The 25,765-nt window shown below is 41.4% G+C and overlaps 1 long non-coding RNA gene across 1 annotated transcript; it reads right to left on the bottom strand.

Annotated features, from left to right (window-relative positions):
- Positions 1 to 8,878: 8,878 nt before the first annotated feature.
- On the bottom strand, positions 8,879 to 10,363 carry LOC119263118. Its single transcript, XR_005130130.1, has 2 exons — positions 10,263 to 10,363; positions 8,879 to 9,235 (listed from the first exon to the last, which is right to left on the bottom strand). It is a non-coding gene; the product is annotated as an uncharacterized LOC119263118 (long non-coding RNA).
- Positions 10,364 to 25,765: the final 15,402 nt, after the last annotated feature.

The raw sequence follows: 25,765 nt of genomic DNA, 5'->3' as shown, positions 1-25,765 counted from the left end.
CACAATATATGTCTCATTTGCTTCTTACTGGATTGACTGAAACACTGTGCTGTGAATGTACTGCATTGAAACACCATGTTTGTGTCTGTGAGAATGTGGTCATGTATAATGTTGGTTCATTCACAAAGGTGTCATATCTCAAAATGTGCCAACTGCCAGAATCATGTCAGGTAATGTGGGGAACTGGTACTTCTTCTGAGAAATCACACTATTACATAAAGGTGCTGTATGTAAATGATCAGCTCAACAAAGTAGGCAGGTTTTTAGGTTCATCACAGGACACAATAGCACTCATAAGCTTTCATTTTCACAGAACTTCAATTCTCAACCAGCAGTTTATTTCTGAAGCTGTATTTCACAAAAGACCCTGCAATGGACTGGCATACTGTCCAGGGTGTATCCTGCCTTTCGCCCAGTGACAGCTGGGATAGGCTCCAGCACCTCCCGCAACCCAGAAGGAGAAGTGGCTTAGAATATGTGTGTGTGTGTGTGTGTTTCACAAAATAATTTTTATTATTATAATTAGGATATTGAACATTCGTAGTGTAGCATGTGATGGATTATCATGTGTGAAAATAGATTTTAATTTCTCCTGCATGAAACCTGCAGAAACCGCTAGCACTACACTTCAGCGCTAATTACTTGTAGCTGTCAGTGTCTGCAATGGCATCATTTGCACTTATATATATTATTGATTTTAGTACTTATTCTCTATTCCTCAATAGAAAGTACCTTCTAAATGTTGATTTGCCTTGACTATAAATACATCATAACAAAATCCTTGTAAATATTTAAGGTCTGAACACTTTTTATAAAAATGTTTTACTTGTAGCTTCAACTAATTCAGTAGAATGGTCAAAGATGAACAACAATAAATGGTCTTAAGCGCCGGAGTTAATGCAGCCTATAACTGCCCATTTTAATGTTTTCCTAATGGGTTGTAAAGGAATACTACAGGAAACTAGTGGTCTTTAATGGTAAATAGTAACCCAATTCCTATTAGAAAGAATAACCATCAGGCTTTAATCCCATTGGTTCCAGTGGTCTTTTTTAAGCAGGTCCAAGAGTTGTGGTGAAGAAGTCCTACTTTTGTTTCTGGTTTAACTTTAATCTTTATATGGGCAGATGTTCTGATATGATAGGACAGGGGTGTACAAAGTGGCCCATGGAGAGATTTTTATTGGCCCATGGCTTCTGTTTTAGAGTGCATTATAAATGGGCCACCAGCTAGTATGCTGCATTTCATTCATGTTGCAAGCAGTGCTGCAAAATTAGCTGCTGAGCTGAATCAGGTGTGTTTGAGCAGGAAAGTGACCAAATATATATATATACATACATATATATATATATATATATATATATATATATATACATATATATAGGCTCCAGCCATCCATACTGCTCAAAAAAATAAAGGGAACACTTAAACAACACAATATAACTCCAAGTAAATCAAACTTTTGTGAAATCAAACTGTCCACTTAGGAAGCAACACTGATTAACAATCAATTTCACATGCTGTTGTGCAAATGGAAGAGACAACAGGTGGAAATGTTTGGCGATTAGCAAGACACACTCAATAAAGGAGTGTTTCTGCAGGTGGGGACCACAGACCACTTCTCAGTACCTATGCTTTCTGGCTGATGTTTTGGTCACTTTTGAATGTTGGTGGTGCTTTCACACTCGTGGTAGCATGAGACGGACTCTAAAACCCACCAGTGGCTCAGGTAGGGCAGCTCATCCAGGATGGCACATCAATGCGAGCTGTGGCAAGAAGGTTTGCTGTGTCTGTCAGCGTAGTGTCCAGAGGCTGGAGGCGCTACCAGGAGACAGGCCAGTACACCAGGAGACGTGGAGGAGGCCGTAGAAGGGCAACAACCCAGCAGCAGGACCGCTACCTCCGCCTTTGTGCAAGGAGGAACAAGAGGAGAACTGCCAGAGTCCTGCAAAATGACCTCCAGCAGGCCACAAATGTGCATGTGTCTGCACAAACGGTTAGAAACTGACTCCATGAGGATGGTATGAGGGCCCGACGTCCACAGATGGGGGTTGTGCTCACAGCCCAACACCATGCAGGATGCTTGGCATTCGCCACTGGCGCCCTGTGCTCTTCACAGATGAAAGCAGGTTCACACTGAGCACATGTGAGAGACGTGACAGTCTGGAGATGCCATGGAGAGCGATCTGCTGCCTGCAACATCCTTCAGCATGACCGGTTTGGCAGTGGGTCAGTAATGGTTTGGGGTAGCATTTCTTTGGAGGGCCGCACAGCCTTTCATGTGCTCACCAGAGGTAGCCTGACTGCCATTAGGTACCGAGATGAGATCCTCAGGCCCCTTGTGAGACCATATGCTGGTGCTGTTGGCCCTGGGTTCCTCCTAATGCAGGACAATGCTAGACCTCATGTGGCTGGAGTCTGTCAGCAGTTCCTGCAAGATGAAGGCATTGAAGCTATGGACTGGTCCGCCCATTCCCCAGACCTGAATCCGACTGAGCACATCTGGGACATCATGTCTCGCTCCATCCACCAACGCCACGTTGCACCACAGACTGTCCAAGAGTTGGCGGATGCTTTAGTCCAGGTCTGGGAGGAGATCCCTCAGGAGACCATCTGCCACCTCATCAGGAGCATGCCCAGGTGTTGTAGGGAGGTCATACAGGCATGTGGAGGCCACACACAATACTGAGCCTCATTTTGACTTGTTTTAAGGACATCACATCAAAGTTGGATCAGCCTGTAGTGTGTTTTTCCACTTTAATTTTGTGTGTGACTCCAAATCCAGGCCTCCATTGGTTAATAAATTTGATTTCCATTGATGATTTTTCAGAAGAGGGAAGAACACAGGGTGACATTCAAGAGTGGAGGGAGGTGCACACAGGTGGATTATATCCTTAACAGGAGATGCCACCTAAAGGAGATTGGAGATTGATAAAGAGATAAAGTGGTACCAGGGGAAAGTGTAGTAAGGCAGCATAGGGTGGTTGTCTGTAGAATGAGATTAGAAACAAAGAAGAGGAAGAGAGTGAAGATAGAGCCAAAGATTAGATGGTGGAAGCTGAAGGAGGAGGATGGTTGCAGGCAGTTCAGGGAAAAATTGCAACAGGCCCTTGGGGGCAGTGAGGAGCTACCTGAGGACTGGGAAACTACAGCTAAGGTGGTGAGAGAAACTGGCAAAAATGTGTTGGGTGTTTTGTCTGGTCAAGAGAAAAGAAGATAAGGAAAGTTGGTGGTGGAATGAGGAAGTCCAGGAGAGTATTCAGAAGAAGAAGGCAGCTAAGAAAAAGTGGGATAACCAGAGAGATGAAGGAAGTAGGCAGGAGTATTGTGAGGCTAGTCGAATAGCAAAAAGAATGGTGGCAAAGGCAAAGGCTCAGGCCTATGATGAGCTGTATGAGAGGCTGGACAGTAAAGAAGGAGTAAAGGACTTGTATCGTTTGGCTAAACAGAGAGATAGAGCTGGAAAGGATGTACAGCAGGTTAGGCTGATAAAGGATAGAGAGGGAAATGTACTAGTGAGTGAACAGAGAGGAGTACTGTGAAGAACTAATGAATGAGGAAAACGAGAGAGAGAGGAGGACAATGGGGGGAGAGATAGTGGATCAGGAAGTGCAGAGAATTGGTAAGGTGGAAGTGAGGGCAGCTTTAAAAAGGATGAAGAATGGAAAGGCACTTGGTCCAGATGACATACCTGTGGAGGTATAGAGATGTTTAGGAGATAAGGCGCTGGACTTTTTAACCAGGTTGTTTAACAAAATCCTGGAGAGTGAGAGGATGCCTGATGAGTGGAGAAGCAGTGTATTGGTCCCCATTTTTAAGAACAAGGGTGATGTGCAGAGCTACAGTAACTACAGAGGTATAAAGTTGATGAACAACACCATGAAGGTATGGGAAAGAGTTGTTGAAGCAAGGCTAAGGCGAGAGGTCCAGATCAGTGAGCAGCAGTTTGGTTTCATGCCCAGAAAGAGTACCACAGATGCCATTTTTGCATTCAGAGTGTTGGTAGAGAAGGTCAGAAGGAGCTACATTGTGTCTTTGTGGATCTAGAGAAGGCATATGATAGGGTGCCAAGACAGGAACTGTGGTACTGTATGAGGAAGTCAGGTGTAGCTGAAAAGTATGTTAGGGTGGTGCAGGACATGTATGAGGATAGTGAGACAGTGGTGAGGTGTGCAGTTGGAGTGACAAATGGTTTCAAGGTGAAGGTAGGGTTACATCAGGGATCAGCTTTGAGCCCTTTCTTGTTTGCAGTGGTGATGGACTGGTGACAGATGAGGTTAGGCAGGAGGCTCCATGGACCATAATGTTTTCAGATGACATTGTAATTTGTGGTGAGAGTAGAGAGCAAGTGGAAGAGAATCTGAAGAGGTGGAGGTTTGCACTGGAGAGGAGAGGAATGAAGGTCAGTAGAGACAAGACGGAATACATTTGTGTGAATGAGAGTGAGGCAGGTGGAAAGGTGAAGATGCAATGAGAAGTCGTAAAGGTGGATGACTTCAAATATCTTGGGTCAACCATCCAGAGCAATGGACAGTGTAGAAAAGAGGTGAGGAAGAGGGTACAGGCAGGATGGAGTGGGTGGAGACGGATGTCAGGGCTGATATGTGACAGAAGGATAGCAGCAAGAGTGAAAGGGAAGGTTTACAAGACAGTAGTGCGTCCTGCTATGATGTATGGTTTGGAGACTGTGGCTCTGTCTAAAAGACAGGAGGCTGAGCTGGAGGTGGCGGAGATGAAGATGCTGAGATTTTGGTTGGGAGTGACAAGGATGGACAAGATTAGAAATGAGCAGATCAGAGGGACAGTGAAGGTGGAGCAGTTTGGAGATAAAGCCAGAGAGGCCAGGTTGAGATGGTTTGGACATGTGTTGAGGAGGAATAGTGGATATATTGGTCAAAGAATGTTGGAGATGGAGCTGCCGGGTAGAAGGAGAAGAGGTAGACCTCAGAGAAGGTTTATGGATGTAGTGAAGGTGGACATGGAGATGGTTGGTGTGAAAGTAGAGGAGGCAATGGATAGGGCAAGATGGAGACAGATGATCCGCTGTGGCGACCCCTAAAGGGAGCAGCCGAAAGAAGAAGATTTCCATTGATTTTGTTGTCAGCACATTCAACTTTGTACAGTGAATATTTCATTCATTCAGATCTAGGATGTGTTATTTGAGTGTTCCCTTTATTTTTTTGCGCAGTTTATGTATGTATATACATATATATATATATATATATATATATATATATATATATATATATATATATATATATATAAGAATATATATTCTATTTTTTCTTTGGAGTACGGGGCACATGGCTCTTTGCTGCGAGCCATTCAGGCCCTGTACAAACAAAGCAGGAGTTTGGTTCGCATGGCCGGCAGTAAGTCAGACTTGTTCCCAGTGAGAGTTGGACTCCGTCTGGGCTGCCTTTTGTCACCGATTCTATTCATAATTTTTATGGATAGAATTTCTAGGCGCAGTCAGGGGATGGAGGGTGTCTGGTTTGGTGACCTCAGGGTCACATCGCTGCTGTTTGCAGATGGTGTGGTCCTATTGGTGACATCAGGCCGTGAACTTCAGCTTTCACTGGATCGGTTTGCAGCCGAGTGTGAAGCGGCCGGGATGAGGATCAGTACCTCCAAATCTGAGGCCATGGTTCTCACGCGGGAAAGGGTGGAGAGTCCTCTCTGGGTCGGGGATGAGCTCTTGCCTCAGGTGGAGGAGTTTAAGTATCTCGGGGTCTTGTTCACGAGTGATGGTACAAGGGAGCGGGAGATTGACAGGCGGATTGGTGCTGGGTCAGCACTGATGCAGGCTCTTTACCGGTCTGTTGTGGTAAAGAAAGAGCTGAGCCATAAGGCAAGGCTCTCGATTTACTGGTCGATCTACGTTCCCACCCTCACCTATGGTCATGAGCTTTGGGTAATGACCGAAAGAACGAGATCGCGAATACAAGCGGCCGAAATGAGTTTCCTCCGCAGGGTGGCTGGACTGTCCCTTAGAGATAGGGTGAGAAGTTCGGTCATCCGGGAGGGACTCAAAGTAGAGCTGCTGCTTCTCCACGTCGAGAGGAGCCAGTTGAGGTGGTCCGGGCATCTTGTTAGGATGCCTCCTGGACGCCTCGCTTGGGAGGTGTCACAGGCAAGTCCACCGGGGAGGAAACCCCGGGGAAGACCCAGGACATGCTGGCGTGACTATATCGCCCAGCTGGCCTGGGAGCGCCTCAGAATCCCTCCCAGGGAGCTAGTGGAAGTGGCTGGGAAAAGGGAGGTCTGGGCCTCATTGCTCAGGATGCTGCCCCCGCGACCCGAACCACGGAGAAGCGGAAGATGATGGATGGATGGATGGATGGATGGATGGATGGATGGATGGATGGATTTTTTCTTTGGCGGCATGGTGGGTAGCACCGTCGCCTCACAGGAAGGAGGGCCTGGGTTCGAGTCCCCGGCCAGGCGACCATAGTCCTCTCTGTGTGCTGTGTGGGGTTTGCATGTTCTTCCTGTGTCTGCGTGGGTTTCTTCCCTCAGTCCAAAAACATGCAGTCAGGACATGCTAAACTGCCCCTTGGTGTGAGTGTGTGAGTGAAGGTGTCTGTCTGTCTGCCCTGCGATGGACTGGCGACCTGTCCAGGGTTTATTCTGCCTTTTGCCTGATGACAGCTGGGATGGGCTCCAGCATCCCCTGCGACCCAGAAGGAGAAGCGGATTAGAAGGTGTGCGTGTGTTTTTTCTTTTCCAGAAGTGTTGTCCTGGTGCTGGTCTTCTCCTGCTCCTGATGTCCACTTTGTTTTTCATGTCTTTAAATTTACCTCCAGAAACACAAGAGAATTCTCACCAACAGTAGTACATCATTTTGTTGACATCATTAGCAATCCACACTCTCTGCACAAAGACATCTCACAAACGAACCGAGAACAATGCAGGTGGAAAGAGTTTTACTCAGCAGAGCATTCTCAGAGTACATCAGCACATTCACACTGGAGAGAAACCATATCAGTACACAGAGTGTGGCAAGAGTTTTTGTAATGGAGATACTGTCCAAAAACACCAGCTGTATCATTGTTCAGAATGTGGGAAAATATTTACTTTAAAAAGTTCTTGCCAACTACATCAGCATATTTACTTGGGGAAAAAAATCATCACTGCTCAGAGTATGAGAGGAGTTTTACTAAACTGAGTAATCTAAACATCCTGATTCTTTTAGATTCAATAGCAGCTTTCAATACTGTTAACCATAATTTTCTTATGTCTAGACTGTCATCTTGAACCAGACACTTGTGGATGAAAGAGATGATGGTTTAATGAAAACCAAGCAACCGAAGCAAAAAGGGACAAAACACAAAGCGTAGTCAGAGTCCAGGAAAAAAGTCAAAACACAGGTCAAATCACAGAGCAGAAGTACCAAAGGGGAAGGCAAATGATGTAATCGAAAACAATGAAGCAAAAGGGTCAAAAACACAGTCAAATAATCAGAATAGACAATGAGAACGCTCAGTAGTTTCTGCGAAACAATACCTCACAATGAGACTGACTAAAGCCCGGGCTTATATACTCTAGTCTACATGTCCTCTGATTAAACACACAGGTGTAAACACTTAGAACTCAGGAGACTGTGAGCGCTGATAGGAGCGCAAGCTGGAGTCCAAAGTCACATGATCTCCCAGTGGATTCTGGGAGTTGGAGCTTGTGTCCATAGAAGGAGCCGGATGCATGACACATCATTTACATCTTCCCACTCGGTCAGATCATCCACAACCATGGTTTTAACTTTCACTGCTAGGCTGATGACATTCAAATTTATGTCAGCACTACTTCCCTCTCTGCCTCCACCCAAATTTGGTTGCAAAACAATTATCTTAATCTAAACACTGATAAAACTGAGGTTATGTTAGTTGGAGCTAAAACCGCACTTTCCCAGGTATTGAACTTTTCAGTCAACATTGATGGTGTTGATATTAAGCCAGCCCAATTTGCTAAGAACCTTGGCTGTCTTCTTGATTCATCTCTTATTTTTGAGTCTCACATTTAGCTTGTCACCAAAACTGCATTTTATCATCTGCGTAACATTGCATGCTTGCGCCCTATGCTGAGTGACACTGACACTAAAATGTTGATCAATGCCTTCATCTTCTCTCGCATCAATTATTGTAACTCACTTTCTACAGCCTTCCAGTTAAACTAATCGTCTTCAGTACGTCCAAAACTCAGCAGCCAAGGTTTTACCTCCACCAAGCGCACAGCTCATATCTCTCCTATCTTTGACAGTTGCATTGGCTTCCTATTAGTTCTAGGATTAAGTATAAAATCCTTCTTTTTACCTTCAAGGCTTTACATGGTCTTGCTCCAACATACTTTTCTGATCTCATTTTTATATTGTCCCTCTGTGCTCTCCGATCTTCTAATTCTGGACTCCTCGCAATTCCCTCAACTCGACTTTCATTATGGGTGGCAGATCTTTCAGTGCTGCTGCCCCCAAACTCTGGAATTCTCTACCTTCCATTCTTCGTAATATGTTGTGAGAAAAAAGATGATATGATTATTATCTTAAAGACTTGTAATCCTCTCAGCTGAGGTCTAATGGTTAAACATTAGGCAAAACTATACTTTTAATCTCTAATTTTCTGCTCCCAGTCAAACGTACTTATTTCCACCCTCATTTCTTTGTGTGGTTCTTCGTGCAGTCCAGGTGGGGGGCTTTAATAGTGTCAGTGAGTTTCTCCAGCCCAAATAAAGTTAGTGAAGTGTACCTTGTTGGGTTATGTTACTACCACCTAATTTTGAATTTATGATGACTGAAATAAAAATTTTCAAATGGATTAAAAACACCCATTCATGATGGTGCATGGTGATATTTCAGATATTAAAAGTGAGGGCAAAGAGTCAACAAAATTCAAATGGAAATATGTCATATTTAATAGATAAAACACTTTTCAGCATTACAATAGCATCATAGGAGTGGGGAAATGCACCCATCTCCTCACAAAACAGTAAACATTTTCTGCAAATTAGACAACATGTGCTTGTTCATGATAGAGTGCAACTATGGTGGTGAGTGTGAATGATGTGGAGAAACACCAACTTTTGCAACATGGAGCAATGTCCAATCAATAAAGACGGTGCCATCTTGGTCTTGAAGGATCAATGCCCAGTCATACGCTGCACCGCCATATCTGGTAGCATAGTTTGGGGATTGGCATCGGGGTCATGTTCACGAGATGGGAAGAGGGATCATGAGATCGGTCACACCTTGGGACAGACAGCAGCAGTAATGTTGTGGTGAAGAGGGAGCCATTAGACAACACACTCTGTTTACCAGTTGGTCCACATCCCAGCCCACACATATGCTCATGAGCTTTGAGTAAGGCTTGACAAAATGAGATCATAGATACAAGCAGATGAATCAGCTTTCTTCACAGGGTGGCGGGCTACTCTCTTCTTGATATGGTGTAGAGTTTGGCCATCTGGGAGGAGCTCAGAGTAGAGCCACTCCTCCTCAAAATTGAGAGGACAAGTTATGGGAAATTAGGAATCACTTATTGTTGAAGAGGCCCAGGGGTTTATCTTAGGATCAATTTCTGAACAGCGGCCATACTTTTGTTTATCATTAAAGAAGATGCCTCTATATATGCCCACCCACTTCCCGTTACAGAATACAGGTGAGCCGCTGTCGCCAGGTCTGCCTGCTGCTGACACTATAAATTCAGAAGAAAACATTTGGGACTTCATATGTGGATTCGGGCAAAGGACTTTGCATTCCTGCTTTTGGGAATGGCCCGAATCTGTTAATGTAAGAACATATATGTAGTCATTTTCATTATGTTTACCAATCTGGTTTTGTAGACCATCACCCAGAGGACTAGTATTTCCAAGTAGTTTGAGAAAGGCCTGATCTCTGTCTGGGTAAGTGTTGCAATGTTTTTTAAACTCAGCTTTGTAGACCAGAAAACCGTCTGAAATTGGGAAGATAACATGTATTTCAGAGTCGTATTGGTCTTCAAGAACATGCAAGGCAGTCAGAACATGACCATTTCCATAGAAACATCCACAACCTGTGGTTATTTTATTTTCATAGTTTCTGATTTCTATGTGGCAAGGTGTTTCATTAGCTAATAGTAGGCCTTTAAGAATACATTCAGTAATTTTTCCATTTTGATAAAACACTGGGCCAAGTTTATTATACAGACTTTCAGTACAAGCCTGTATGCAGTCAGACCAGTTGGAAATATTAAACTGTGAGTGCATTTGTGAATGTGTGGCTGGTGACTTGTCTGACCAATGAGTGCTGAGACGCTCCATGATCCAGGATGATATGCAGCTTGGATAATGAATGAGTGATTTTAAACTGTGGTTTGGATCCAACAAATCTGTAATAGAAAAAATGAAGAAAAACTTTTTAATCACATGATTATAACAATACAAGTGATTACTACAGCCTCGACTCTGCCAAAATTACTCAATAGTGAATGTGGGGAAATAAGAAGGAAAATATTTGATAAAATAAAAAACTATCCAGTTATTCATGATCCCCCAAAATCATCAACATTTTGTGACAGGCTATACAGGATCAAAATAAACTCTTATTCTTTTTTCTAGACACTTGAAGTGAATATACAATTTTGAAGCAGCATGCTGAAAATAAGCCTTTTTCTTGTCCTGAAGTTCAGGGCAGAAACCAGGAAACACATAACTAGAAGGTATTTAATCTATATATGGGAAATGAGAACATGCTAAGAATTTGAGCAGGACTGTAAATACATTATAACTATACAATTCAAAAGAAAAAGTAAAGCTACCTAAATGATAAATCTGTCTTACATTCTGTTTTGTAAAATTATTTGATGCTAGAATTTTAAGTCAGACATGTTTTTTAAGTAAAATCATGTTTTTTTCTTTAAACATTTTGGATGCTGAAATTTAACGTATTTCAGGGGTCCTGAAGTGGTAAAACTATTTATATAATTACTAATTATTTATAATAACTAATTATCAGGAGATGATGAATTTGAACCCCAGTGATACCATAACTGTCCTGAAATTTGGAGCTCAGAAAGTGCCTGATGGCAATGGGTGATACAAAATGCAATGAAAATTTAAAATCTATATTTATTCTATTAATGTTCACCTAACTGAGATTCAGTACAAAAATTTGAGTCAGGAGAGCTTTCAACTAAACTAAGAAGTTTGAGTTGCATGAACTCTACAGCCCTCAGTTTGTTTGTTCAAAATACACAGTGTGTCGCGCCTGCTACGAGTTCACATAACAAGAACTGCATTACCCAGAGTCCGTCACGGTCATGTGAGGAGGAACTCTTCCTTCGCTCTTGTTCAAGGACTCAAACTCCACTTCCCAGAATACGCAGCAATGTCACATGACTCCTGATATCTCCTCATCCTCCTATCTATTCTAATTACTAAGAACTGTGTTTAGTATCACTAGTTAATATTAAGCCTGGGATTTAGCATTAGATATTTGTGAAGTATTGCCAGTTTCACCTGCCTTACTGAGCGTTACTTTTCCGTTTTTTTATACTCTGTGTTCTGACCTTTTTGCCTGATCTGTTAGACCTGATTTTTGGACCTCCCCTGTTTGTACGGTTTGGCTTTTTTGATTTTTGGCTGATGACCTTTCGTTTGTTTCACGGACTTGCCTTGCCCTTGTCTGTTTTCTTGCCTGTATTGTTCTGCTGCTGATCCTGGACTTGACCCCTGCTTGTCTACTGACTCTGTGATCATCCCAGTAATGCTTCTGTTTTACTTCTTATCTGCGAGCATCTGCCTTCTGACTGCATGTTACACAGTGTGATCAGCTGACATAGCAGAATTTTTTTTTACCCTCACACCAGGAATCCACTGTATGTAGGCAAAGTCATTACAGTAAAATCTGTCAATGCCCCTGGGCAGTTATTTCCAGTCATACAGGAAGTGCTCCTGTTTCTTTGACTCAGAGGAGGCCAATGAACATCTATAAAAGTCAAATTCATGTTTCAAAAACATATTTAATATCAAATTTGAAATCTCACAAAATTATGTCAATAGTTTGTAGCATTTGACTCAAATAAAGCAAAAAAGTGTGTTTTTTCAGTTGCACTGGCTGATGAATGAGACTTTCCTGTAAATAGACACTACACTGTAAGCAAATGCATCATTTTAACCTAAAAAAATAAATACCTGGGTTAACTTGAAATTAAGATTTCATTGAGCTTGTAATACTATATTAAGATAAGAATATATTGTGTTTACATTTGTTAACTTATTATTATAAGTTCAATGAATTCCACATTTCAAGTTAAACTAGTTAGCTACTTTGTACATGTAGCTAACTCAACAAAATATCTGTAGGTTGTCATGCATACATCATTAGACATGAGCTGGCAAGCTGGCTTAGCTAATCTACAAGCCTACACAGCATCTCAGTTTTACCTTCACGACTTTCCAGACTAGACTCTCACGACTAGACCCCTCAGGTTTTTAAAAAAAAAAGAGAGGGTCGAGCTGAGAGAACAGAAGATGATCTTATAATTTTCAGAGCAACAATTAAATCAGCTAAAATGTCATTAGGCTGAAAAAAATGGAGTGCATTACATTTTAATGTGAAGCTGTAATAAGAATAACAGAATAGAGTCAGTCACCTACCTTTGATTGTCTTCTTCTGAAGAGGAAGCTGATGAAGTCCTCCTTATATAACCCGCTGCATGTCGTGTCAGATCATCATTGGCTCAAAAAGGCGGGAAATTCAAAATAAAAAGCTATTTGCTGGTTTCAAAAGAGGTGGGCCGGGTTTGTGGTTATAAAAAACAATACATGGATAATAACATATTTGCAGTTGCACAGCACTTCTGCTGCCATCTAGTGGTGATAACATTAATGCCATTTAAATGTTATCACTTCCAGCTATGGGGAGGATGACTGAACCTGTTCATCTTATCGTTATCAGTTTTCTGAAGAAGCCTCTCCTGCAGATGTTAATTTGGTTACTTTGTTAGTTACTTTGTATACTACTGACTTAAAATTAGAAAACATAAATCTATAAAATAGTCCAAAAGACACCCTTCTGTTGCACACCCTTCCTCTCTAACTTATTAGGCTTGAATTGATTCATTATGGCTGGTTAAGTGGTCAAGTAGTGTCATTGGAAATTGTCAGCTGATGAAAGTTTGAGAGTGTAGTACATTTTTTTGTCTCTTCAAACTTAGTGCAAAATGTCATAAGCCACAAGCAATTTGGGCACAAGTGCTGTGAGCTGATGAAGTAAAAATAGAGGTAAAACTGGCATAATAGGAACAAACATTATTTGTCTGATTTGTTTGAAATTGTTAGAAATTTATTCCTACACTGTAAAAACAGCTCATCAGTTCAACCTAAAAACATACTTCATGTGGAAACGAGTGAATTAGTCTTGTTTCACTTAAATAATTGTTTTCACGAAGAATTCTTTCAAACAATGCAATTTTTAGTTGAATAAAAGTAGTTCAATTGCGTGTTAATACATAAAGTCATTTTTTGGTTGATCTGACGAGTGTATTTGAACTTGAAGCGTATTTCTGTTATAAAATCATTTCCACATGAGGTTATTTAGCTTATGAAGTCACATGTTACATAAAGCTGCGAGGAATGAGCTTTGTGTCCAAGGCTCCAGATACTTCAAGCAGCATGATGCAAGAACTAGTAGCTTGTGGGCTCCCCCTACAGTTGCAGAGTGTATTTCAATTTTACACCAAATCGCGCTGTGAGACCCCTCACTGCCAGCTGTAAAAGTGATCTGGTTGAAGAGCTCAAGGATACGATCACGTCTCCTGCCGGCTCAGCAGACTAACACCCCTAAATCCGTCCAGAACGCCAACTCCCAGAATCCTCTGGGGTTAACTTGACCAGATTCCCTGCCATCTACCTTTCCACGCAGTTCACCTAATTATTGATTGTTGTCACCTGTTCATGTGGCCATAAAACCTGTTTGCTTCCATAGCCTCATTGGGAGTGATTGTATCAGTCTCCTGTACGTTACCGAGCCTTTTGTTCCAGGGTTTGATGTCCCGGGTTGGTTTCTCGCTCACGATTCCAGCCTGACCCCTTTTGGACTTGACTTGCCTCTTCATGTTCTGACCTTCACTCATGTCTTCCACTCTGATTTAGTTAAGCCTGTATTGCCTGTTTTTCTGCTTTGTTTTATGGATTCTTATCAAACATTTTTACCACATCACAGATACAGAATCCGATTTCCCTTGGCGTGCACACGCGTCATGCAGGCAGACGCAACATATTACACTTGTGATTTCCGTTGCTGTGTGTAAACAACTGAAACTGCCAGCGTCCATAATCCAGCGTAACGCACGTGCATGTGAAGGGGAGTTGGATTCTGTCAGTCGGAATTCGACACAACACTGGTAGGAGAAGAGAGAGAGCGCCATGCCAACGTACAAGGTAGTATATTAAAGCTTTATTAGAAGAGGTTGTGCAAGACCGTCCAAGCTCAATTGGTGTGAGATCCACAGACTGACAACTTTTTGGTGTGAGATGATTTATTTCTTGGCACGCTCGCCTGAAAGGCGATGAGCTTAGATGAGTTTTGGCATGTGGAAAAACTACAAAACTCCACAAGACAGTGGTGGAGCCAGAAACTATGATTTTGTTTTTTAAAGATTTAATTTATTAGAGCTGGAGTTGCAACATGCGCCGGTGAAGTATCTTGGACTGGTTAGAGAGGTTCATCATGAGGTAAAATACACTTTAAGGTACGTGCAAAATAATGTTAAGATCAGGTAGATAAGGTTCAGTTTACTCAGGCAAAATAATGTTCTGTTTAAAATGTACCTGTAACTAAGTACATATACACTCATGTGCTGTAATTAACCCTTGTGTTGTCTCAAGTGAAAACCCCAGCAATGAGCTTTATTCAACTTTAGTATTTCATTTTATGCAACTTGTTTCCATGTCACTACATTTCAATGTCAATACATTTCCGAGATATAGCTATGTTGCTAGATAACTGACGGCTTAATGCTTTTGAGTCTAGGAACTACTATAGGTAGTAACATACTACAGTTCTAAAAACGTTGACTAGTTAGTCAGATCATTCTTCTACCACAGCCTTTTCAACACAGAGGGAAACCGTGAAAGTGGAAAAATGACATTACGTGCATGTTCCATTTCAGGAGCGCTGGGATATATGAAACTACCCAGGAAATTACAAAATAACCCATATATGTGACCCAAATCGATTAGGCTTTAAGCCATATTCAAGTTCTGGCAAAGCTACTGGAGCTTTTCAAGCAAGGTTGGTGGCATGGATGGGGTGCCACAATTGACACCATGGTATTTCTGTTATGGCTGGTAAATGAGACATTATACAGCGTGGTCTCCAGCATGTTTGGGATGCATCGTTCTGCTGTCCATCGCATCGTCCATAGAGTCACAGTGCAGGTGGTGGCCATTCGACTGTCATCCACCTCACCAAGACTCCAGAAGACCTGGTGGAAATATCCCATGGGTTTGCAGGGCTGGAAAGACGACAGGACCTTCCAGGAAGCAGCTGAAATGGCTGCCATGTCTGCTTTAAGCTACCAAGTGACTCTGATGGTCAGTGCTACAGGAACAGGAAACTGTTCCCATCCATAATCCTGCAGGCTGTTTGACCATCAGGGCTGCTTCATTGATGCCTTCATTGGATGCCCTGGCTCAGTACACGATTCCAGAGTGCTCCTCCACAGCACACTGTACAGGTGTTCACTCTACCCTCCTCCAGGGCACCTTCTCCTTGCAGATGTAGGTGTCCAGTGCCCTCCCTGATCACTCCCTACAAAAGGTAAGTACAAGGTGTGTGAGCCCAGTGCTTCAGTGTTCACCATTCCAGAGTAGAGGTTAACAATTTATTTTAATAAATTTAATTTCTCAATCATTTTCTCAAGGACAGATAACAGCCTGTCAATTCTTTCCCTGCTGTCCTGTGCTATCATCTTCTCTGCCTCTTTCTACAGCCTCATACTTCTTAAAAGAATTAGTGTTTGTCTGTTTGTTTATTAATTATTTTAGATCACTGCTACACTGTGTTAAAGGGGCCTATCGCTCTGTTCCCTGTGCTGCTCTGGGCCTCTCCAATCAATCCTCCTCCTTCTAACCTATAGGCAGAAATGTGCCTATAGTGTGCCAAACCTATAGTCTGCTCTGTGAAGAAGTGGACCAACAAGGCTAAAGAAAGTCTTCAGAACTGCATGAAATTAACAGATTGGAGTGTGTTGGAGGACTGGAGGATGACTGTACCCCCATGGACCCCTCAGTCAAAAGTTTGAAGTATGCAGGTGACACCTCAGTCATTGGTCTCAACCGAGATGGTGACTCGTCTGCTTACAGACGGGTAATTGATCAGGTGGTCCTTTGGCGCAGCCACAATAACCTGGTGCTGAACACAGCAAAAGCAGTGGAGATGACAGTGGACTTCAGGAAGAGCCCTCCAGCCCTGCCAGCACTCACCATCCTGGACAGAACTGTGGTGGCAGTGGAGTACTGTAAGTTCCTGGGCACAACAATCACCAAGGACCTGAAGTGGGACAGCAAAATCAGCTTCATCATCAAGAGAGCCCAGCATAGGATATACTTCATGCGTCAGCTGAGGAAGTTCAACCTGCCCTAGGAGCTGATGGTGCGGTTCTACACAGCCATCATGGAGTCTGTCATCACCTCGTCCATCACATTGTGGGGCAGCTCAGCCACCAAGCATGACCTCCACAGACTGCAGCGCATCATCATCTGCAGAGAGGACAATTGGGGTAAAGTTGCCTACACTGCTGGAACTGCATGCCTCTAGAACTAGGACGCATGCAGAGAAGATCTCCACAGACCCCTCTCACTCTGGACGCTGCCTGTTCCAGCTCCTTCCCTCAGGCTCCGCTTCAGGACATCCAGGCTACAAAGGAGCTTTTCCCACAAGCATTACTCTCTTGAACAGTTAATATTACACATAAACAACATTCCAGCTTCAAACTGCACTTCAAAGATACTGGTATATAGTATCAAGTTCAACTCCATCCTCTGGAACTGCCATCTCATACCAGTGTTTATACTGCATCTTACTTACCTGCCATATTACCCCACTTATCTGACTATCACCTCATTGATCCTTTTCTCTGCCATTATACACCCCTTAACTGCTGCTGCACTCACTTTAGACCCATACTTTGTACATTGTAAGGTTTACAGTATGACTGTGTCTGAGTGAGTGATGGTAGGAATGTGTGTTTTATTTTATTTTTATCTTATTTTATTCACTACATGTAAATATCTGATACTGTGCCCTGTGAGCTCCTGTAACCAAAACCAATTCCTTGTGTGCGTAGCATCCCTGGCCAAAATAGCTTGATTCTTCTTTTACTACGAGTAGCCTGTTGCTGCCTTACCTCCAAGACACACGCATTTTTGCTCCGAAGAGCAGACCATCGTTTGCCCACTGCAGTCTTATAATTTGCTCGGCCATATATCAACAACACCCAGAAACGCCAACGGCTTCTCTGGGCCCGAGCTCATCTGAGATGGACTGACGCAAAGTGGAAAAGTATCTGTGGTTTAACGCGTCCACATTTGAAGTATTTTTGGAAATCATGGACATTGTGTCCTGGGCCAAAGAGGAAAAGCACTGTCCAGGTTGTTATCAGCGCAAAGTTCAAAAGCCAGCGTCTCTGATGATGTGGGGGTGTGTTAGTGCCCATGGCATGGGTAACTTGCACATCTGTGAAGGCACCGTTAATGCTGAAAGGTACATACAGGTTTTGGGGCAACCTATGCTGCCATCCAAGCACCGTCTTTTTCAGGGACCTCCTGCTTATTTCAGCAAGACAATGCCAAGCCACATTCTGCACATGTTACAACAGCGTGGCTTCTTAGTAAAAGAGTGCAGGTACTAGACTGGCCTGCCTGCAGTCCAGACCTTGTCCCATTGAAAATGTGTGGCGGATTATGAAGTACAAAATACGACAATGGAGACCCTGGACTGTTGAGCAACTGAAGCTGTACAACAAGCAAGAATGGGAAAGAATTCCACCTCCAAAGCTTCAACAATTAGTGTCCTCAGTTCCCAAACGCTTATTGAGTGTTATTAAAAGTAAAGGTGATGTAACACAGTGTAAACATGCCCCTGTCCCAACTTCATTGGAACGTGTTGCAGGCATCAAATTCAAAATGAGTGAATATTTGCAAAAAACAATAAAGTTTATCCGTTTGAACATTAAATATCTTGTCTGTGTAGTGTATTCAATTGAATATAGGTTGAAAAGGATTAGCAAATAATCATATTGTTTTTATTTATGTTTTAGACAACGTCCCAACTTCATTGGAATTGGGGTTGTAGTCAGTGTACCATCAAAGCTGTTATTTCATAGTAAAATTGTTGCTTTAATATCTGTAAAATAATCAGTCATACCTAATCACCAATGTTTACTACATAGTTAAGTCAGAAGCCTTTGGGTTCCCTTTATGAGTAGCCTTATACAGTGACTGAGAGATTTTATCTTAAAAGTCTGAATACAGTACTGTTCACAAACTACAGACTGTTATTGCTCACTAAGATTAATCTGTAGGTATCAGATGTAAGTAAAAACAGAGTGCATCTTTTTATGCATACTTTAAGATTTACAATGACAGCCCTGAGAAAATGTTATAACTGTTTCAGTTAAAAGTATCTAGTTTATTTATTGGATTACTGTAAGCCAGTATGGGCTGTCATTTTACTAGACAAGCCTATTATTGGGTTCTTATTGTAATGCTTCCATATAATCATTCCTGCAAAAATATTATTTAAATAAATATTAATAAATGAAACAGTAAATAAAACATGCAATGATAAACATATTTTAAACACATTTTAGTAAAAAAGCGTCCCAAATAAATAAATAACAAAGCTAACTTGATTTTATCAGGAGGTGGGGCCATAGTATTGACACCTCAAACTTTTGGAAGAACTTCATGTTTGTTCCAACTTAAAATAGAGATAAAGAGCACGCAGAAGAAAAGGTGGAGGTTAAAAGGGTAGGAGGACGGTTTGAATTCAGAACCATCGGCCAACTGTGCACACTTTGCACACTTTGGAATTAGACCTCTGCATTTAACCTGTCCATGCAGTGAAACACCCACATACATGCATACTAGTGAACACAGACACTGGGGGGGCAGTGAGCATACCTGCATGGAGCATTGGGCAGCCCTATCCACGGCACCCGGGGAGCAACTTCAGTCATGGACTGTCAGCCGAGGGGATCAAACCGGCAACCTTCCGGGCACAGGGCTGGTTCATGCTGTTACATGCTGAACCAACATAATGTCTTGGCAATTGCCATACAGGTCCTCTCAAACCTGGCATTTATCTGGATTTGGACTTCTATTACAGGTGCTATCAGAAACTGGGTTGGGGTTAACTTTAAAATACATATGCCTTCACTGATTATACCTGACCTGGTGAAAGCCAGTCAGTTCTGCAAATATATAATACTTCATTAATTTAATCAGGGAAAAATGACTAATTGCTGACAAAATCACAATAAAAATGACCTTATATGCAAGAGTCTTTAAACAAGTAAACTCTACCTTTATTTATTTCCTTCTGTTATTTTACACTGATAAATGTCTGCACTTCATCTTCAAGTGGCTTTTTCCATCCTTTTTAGACCACAAGGGGGCCCCGTATGACAGTCGATCTACGGACTTATTGCATTGGTCTCCAAAGGCCCAGTATGACTGAGAGCAACTTACTGTATAAGCACACAACCTCAAGTTTTGGGTCAGAGTGACTTTTTTCCCATAGAAATGGGGCCACCAAATGGAAATCCAGTGATTTAGTTCCTTTAACTGTCGATTCTTTGTGTTAGTGGTTAGTCTAAGACACAAAGCCTTCAGTTCTCAGCTCCTGAAGTCCAAACCAAAGGTAGTGGTAGCTTGGTTGTATTTGCTGGGTGATACGTTTCAAACTTCTAACCATTTTGTTTCCATTTAAAAGTTAACAGTGAATAAGAGCATTGCTTCAGTATGTGTTTAGACACAAGCATGAGGATTCCCTGAAATAAAATGTGTTTTGTATTATGACATGTATTTTGTTGTTCCCAGAAATCTTTAGCTGTTTTCTCAAGGCCTAGAAGGCGCTGAGGGTTCCCTGTAAGCATCTAGACATTAGCCTTGGTACTTGGAATCACGCTGAAAAGGAAATGAGTGGTGTCACTCTTCTCTTCCTCCTGCCAGTCTGTTAAAGGTTCTGCTTAGCTTAGGTGTTCTTGCTTCTGTATAGACACACACAGAACCAAGTCTAGGTCTTCTATTAGTTTTCTACCTCTGCAACAACTCTGCTAAGCACAAGAAACAACAAGCAGCAAATTGCTTTTTGTTCATTAAGTATGTGGGCAATGTATAATTATTATTCCTTGCCATGTATGACTGTACATACCACCAGATTAACTCTGACATTCTGCACTTTAACCTCAATGTAATGGTTTCACTTCAAATCTAGTGTATGAGAGCATGCAGCCAAAAATCACTTCATATAATGAACATGAATCACCTCGTTTACTCAGATCACAGGATGCTGCTTTTCTACTGGTTCCTAAAATTCAGAAAACTTCAATGGGAGGAAGAGCTTTTTCATACAAAGCCCCCAAATTGTGTAATAATCTCCCAGTTAATGTTCAGGACTCTAAGTCTAGACTGAAAACATGTTTGTTTAGTTTAGCTTTGTTAATTAGCCTTCCACTTAGATAAAGGCAGGAGATCCAGGGGTTCATGGGCATGAAGGCTTATGGTAAACTGAGATGTTGGTGCTGTTGACCCACCACTTCACACAATCACACAGGTTTGTTGACGGTGGAGTGGGGGGATCCCAGTGTCTCAGGGTACTCTCATATCTATGTTACCTTCTGGTTCTCTCCTTTTAGTTCATGCTGTTATAGTTAGTCACCAGCCACACTCTGGGGGAAATCATATTTATTACAGTCATACTCCTGAGCAGAGCTAATTTTGTCTCTTTACTCTTCCTGAGATAATGACTGCCCTCCCATCTGCTGAACGCTGTTGGAAGACTGACCATCAGGGCCTCCTCACCATCACCAACCCACTCTCCTGTTCATTTGTGTCAAATGCAACACCCTCAATTACATCACTGTGCCATCCAGATGTACCAGCTTTGAGATAGGATAGGCCTGTTTCAGCTCACTCCCACTCTTCATAAAGACTCAGTCAGAAACTGCCTCAGTCAGTGACTGCCTCTACCGGTGCAGTTTCTAAAGCTTTACCATGCAGTCTTCAAACACAGATCCTTTAGCTTCTATTTGATATTTAGCTTATTAAATTGTAAATACTGTTTGACCAGAGGAGGATGGGTCTCCCCTTGTGAGTCTTGGTTCCTCCCAAGGTTTCTTCCTCCAGACTGAGGGAGTTTTTCCTTGCCAACGTTCCTTGCCAATCGCTTCTGGCTTGCTCACTGGGGGATATATGTTATGCCTGTATGTTTTCAAACTTCTGTAAAGCTGCTTTGTGACAACATCATTGTAAAAAGTGCTATACAAATAAACTTGAATTGAATTGAATGTTCCCAGCTAAGTCCAGGAACTGATCCTGGATTACTACGACAGTTTCAGGCTGAGGGTCACCTCTGGGTCAGAGACATCGGTCTGGCATCGGCTGGAAAAAGGGAAAATAATGGGTTGTACCATCTCTGTTATTCTTTTCACCCTTGCCATGAAAATGGTGGTCAAGTCAGCTGAGGTGGAATGCAGAGACCCCCTAACGAAGTCTGGCGTACCTCAGCCCCCAATAAGTGCATTCATGGGCGACCTTACTATCACAACAACATCAGTCCCAGGGAGCAGATGGATCCTACAAGGAGTCGAGAAACTTATTACCTGGGCAAGGATGAGTTTCAAGCCGATCAAATCAAGGTCCATGGTGCTGAAGAAGGGGAAGGTGGTTGACAAATTCCACTTTTCTCTTATAAGACAAAAGGCGCTGGTGAGTACCATGGTGACAACGCAACGTCGTTGTAAAAAACGCTATACAAGTAAACTTGAATTGAATTGAAGCATGCAGAACGCTGTAATAGAGGCTGGTAATGTCTCCTGCAGAAAATGTTATAAGAAAATTTTATGACATCTTTTTGTCTTTAGAGTCAAACTTTTGCTTTACTCAAAATAAGTTATTGAGAATAATGACCAAACAGCTAAAGTGGGAAAAGGGGTTTATTTGTTTTTTTTGTTTTTTTTTTGTTTTGTTTTTTTTTTTTGTTTGTTTTTTTTTGGAGGAGGGTCAATGGACTTGAAACAAGAATATAAAGATGAGAGAGAAAAAGAGAAGGAGGAACTTGTGTGTGTTAAAGTTGTGCTTTTGCTGCTGTTGGAATGCAGATTGGAGGCTGTAGCTTGATGTTGTAAATTGTGTACACACAGCTGAAGGTTTTTGATGTTGATGAAACTGCCTGTGAGGGTTCACCAGGTGCTGCTGTTAGAATACAGATTGGAGGCTGCGGGTTCTGGATGTATCTCTGTAGATGGAGTACACAGGTGTTAACTGCTGTGTTTCTAGAACTGCCCAGAGAAGTGAGTCAGTAGTCCCTTGAGGATGAACACTTTGTTCTTTCATAGATCTTACAGTTTTGTTGTTCATTCAGTTATTGCTAGTGCACCATTAAAGCCCTTGTTTAACCCTAGTGTGGTGATTGGGTCTGTAGGACCCATTTTCAATGTTTACCAAAAGAGAAAAATGTATGATTATTATTTTAACCTCAGATTTCTTGGCCTTTGCTCATTTTCTGTGAAGAACATATAAAATAACACATTTTTAGTGTTTTCACACTGTAACCCCCTTCACATTTATATTACAAACGCGGTGTTGTGGTGAGCCCACGAGGAATAAAAGTGTGGAGGTGCTGTGTCCCTTCACTCTGTTCTCCTCCTATAGGGCCTGTTGTTCGCGTGTTTGTATATCATTGCTGTCCAATGAAAAACCTATATCTCCATTTTCTGCTATTTTTATTTTTCTGCATCATTTGAGCTCAGCAGCTGTCTTTTACATCTTTGGAAAATTTCATGATGATTGGACCAATAGAAATGCTCCGAAATTGCTTAGAAGAAAAACTTTTTCCATTAATTTGCATTGAAAGTGAAAAGTTTTTTCCCTCTCCTGTAAAGTTACTGTTTTGGAGGTACTTGCTTTTTGTTGGACAGTGACAAATGCTGACTGGCTCCAGCTGCTAAAGGAGAACCCTACGCTAGTTTAAACATCTCATATTTTTACATAACTTGTTATGGCTGTATTAAGACAAAAAATAAAAACTAACGCAGTGAGACCACCAGACCACTGAGTAACAAAAACACCACACAAGGGTTAAGTCTGAATTCCTGTTTAATAATTCCACCAATCAAGATTTCAAAATTTCTTCATAATGAAATGGATAAGATGTAAACAAAGTCATTCGGAGTGGATTGATGTTAAATGGTCCATTCAGTCTGAGTGGTTCACAGTGGTGGTAATAGGAACTAAATGTCTGAAGTGTTTATTCTCCCTCACAGACAGTTATTAAATGATATGATTATTATTACGCTGCCTGATGGTAGAGAGTGTATTGTATTTTGAGATGCAATTTTAGCCTAAAAAGTATTTTTAAAATACATTAATGGTGGAGAGGTACATGCAGGACATGTGGGGCAAAATAGACCCCAAAGAAATCTTACATGACACTGTTTTACCTTCATCAGCATTATATATGAAAAGAAGACACATGTAGGTTCACTAGTGTTTAGATTACATTACATTTCTATATTTGTTTTATAGAGAACCACTGTAAATGAATCTGAGTCAGTGTGCTTCTCTGCAGTTAACTTCACATCAAAACACTCTGAATGACTTTGTTTTCATCTCAAAGATGACTATGCAGAACTCATTCATTTGTTACATTCATTGTATCTCAGTAATAAGCATGTTATTTCATTCCGATATTGTCATATGACCACAGTAATATACTGCAAAAGCACTGCAGTAGTACAGTGCAGTGAGTTTATAGTACTGAAATATGGATAATCAAAACAAAACCAAAGATAAAGATAAACCTTTATGTTCACAGTTACAACTATTTTTTTCTGAATTTAACTCATCACATCATTCTGTAATCTTACCTTCACAACAGAGTGAAGCACAGGGTTGAGGCAGCAACCTGGGCCCAGGCTGTGGGTGATGTCTCTACCCAAGTGAGGTGTAGGTATAGCTTGGTGGTGAATACTCATCTGCAGCTGTTGGAAAAAAAGCATGTGTGGTATATAACAATACTACACTATATGAAATCTACACTTTAACACGGGTAACTTTTGTGAATAAAATCAAACCAAATCTACTTACTCCCCAAACCTGGGGCTCACCATGATTGTTTGAAAAGGCAATAAAAGGAAATATTCAAAAATATCTGCTTGAAAGCTAAGCGTATTAAAATTATGAATGCAATGCTGTGATTACCTGGAAAACACAAATTCCTCCTTGGGCAGCAGCCAGATGTGATGAAGTTAGAAGAGGTTTAACAGACCACTGATCAGCTCAGTAATTCAATATTATGTCTAACTTGGTATTTAGAAACCATAGACAGTTGTTTTTTAAATTCACTTTTTTATGTTGAAAGCAGATTTTTTACAAATATGTTATATTGTTATATTTGTATTTATAAATATATATTTTACGAAATAACATTGTGTGGGGCCTCCATGCTTAACCTAAGCTGGCACCCATATATATATATATATATATATATATATATATATATATATATATATATATAATAAACAAATTTTTTTTATTTTATTTAAAATTTATTGCTTTTTTAATATATGTAAGAATATGTAACTTTTAAGAATTAATGTAACTTTATATACAAATATATAAAAAAGAGAGCTCAGCCATCTGGGAGGAGCTCAGAGTAGAGCCGCTCCTCCTCAACATTGAGAGGACAAGCTATGGAAGAATGGGAATCACTGATCACTGAAGAGGCCCAGGGGTTTATCTTAGGATCAATTTTTGAACAGCAGCCAAACAGTAGTGTATCATTAAAGAAGATGCCTGTATATATGCCCACCCACTTCCCGTTACAGAATACAGGTGAGCCGCTGTCGCCAGGTCTGCCTGCTGCTGACACTATAAATTCAGAAGAAAACATGTGGGACTTCATATGTGGTTTCGGGCGAATGACTTTGCATTCCTGCTTTTGGAAATGGCCCGAATCTGTTAATGTATGGAAATACATGTTGTCATTTTCATTAACTTTACCAATCTGGTTTTGTAGACCATCACCCAGAGGACTAGTATTTCCAAGCAGTTTGAGAAAGGCCTGATCTCTGTCTGGGTAAGTGTTGCAATGTTTTTTAAACTCAGCTTTGTAGACCAGAAAACCCTCTGAAATGTGGAAAATAACATGTATTTCAGAGTCGTATTGGTCTTTAAGAACATGCAAGGCAGTCAGGACATGACCGTTTCCATAGAAACATCCACTTCCCATTATTTTTTTATTAGAGTTCCTAATTTCTATGATGCAGGGTGTTTCATTTGCCAATAACGAATCATTTGGAGTTGGTTCAGTAATTTTTCCGTTTTGATAAACAACTGGGCCAAGTATATTACGCAGAGTTTCATAACAGTCCTTCCAAGTTGCAGGTTTAATTGACTCGGTTGTGTTAGTGGGTAAACTATGGTATGCATTGATATATTTGTAAGATATCAGCTTTAAAAACCAATTTTTAATTGTTAAAACAAGGTGAAAACCTTTGTCTGATGTGGTTT

The sequence above is a fragment of the Pygocentrus nattereri genome, chromosome 3 (assembly GCF_015220715.1).
Source record: "Pygocentrus nattereri isolate fPygNat1 chromosome 3, fPygNat1.pri, whole genome shotgun sequence".
NCBI lineage: Eukaryota > Metazoa > Chordata > Actinopteri > Characiformes > Serrasalmidae > Pygocentrus > Pygocentrus nattereri.
This window is presented reverse-complemented; position numbering and strand designations above follow the sequence as displayed.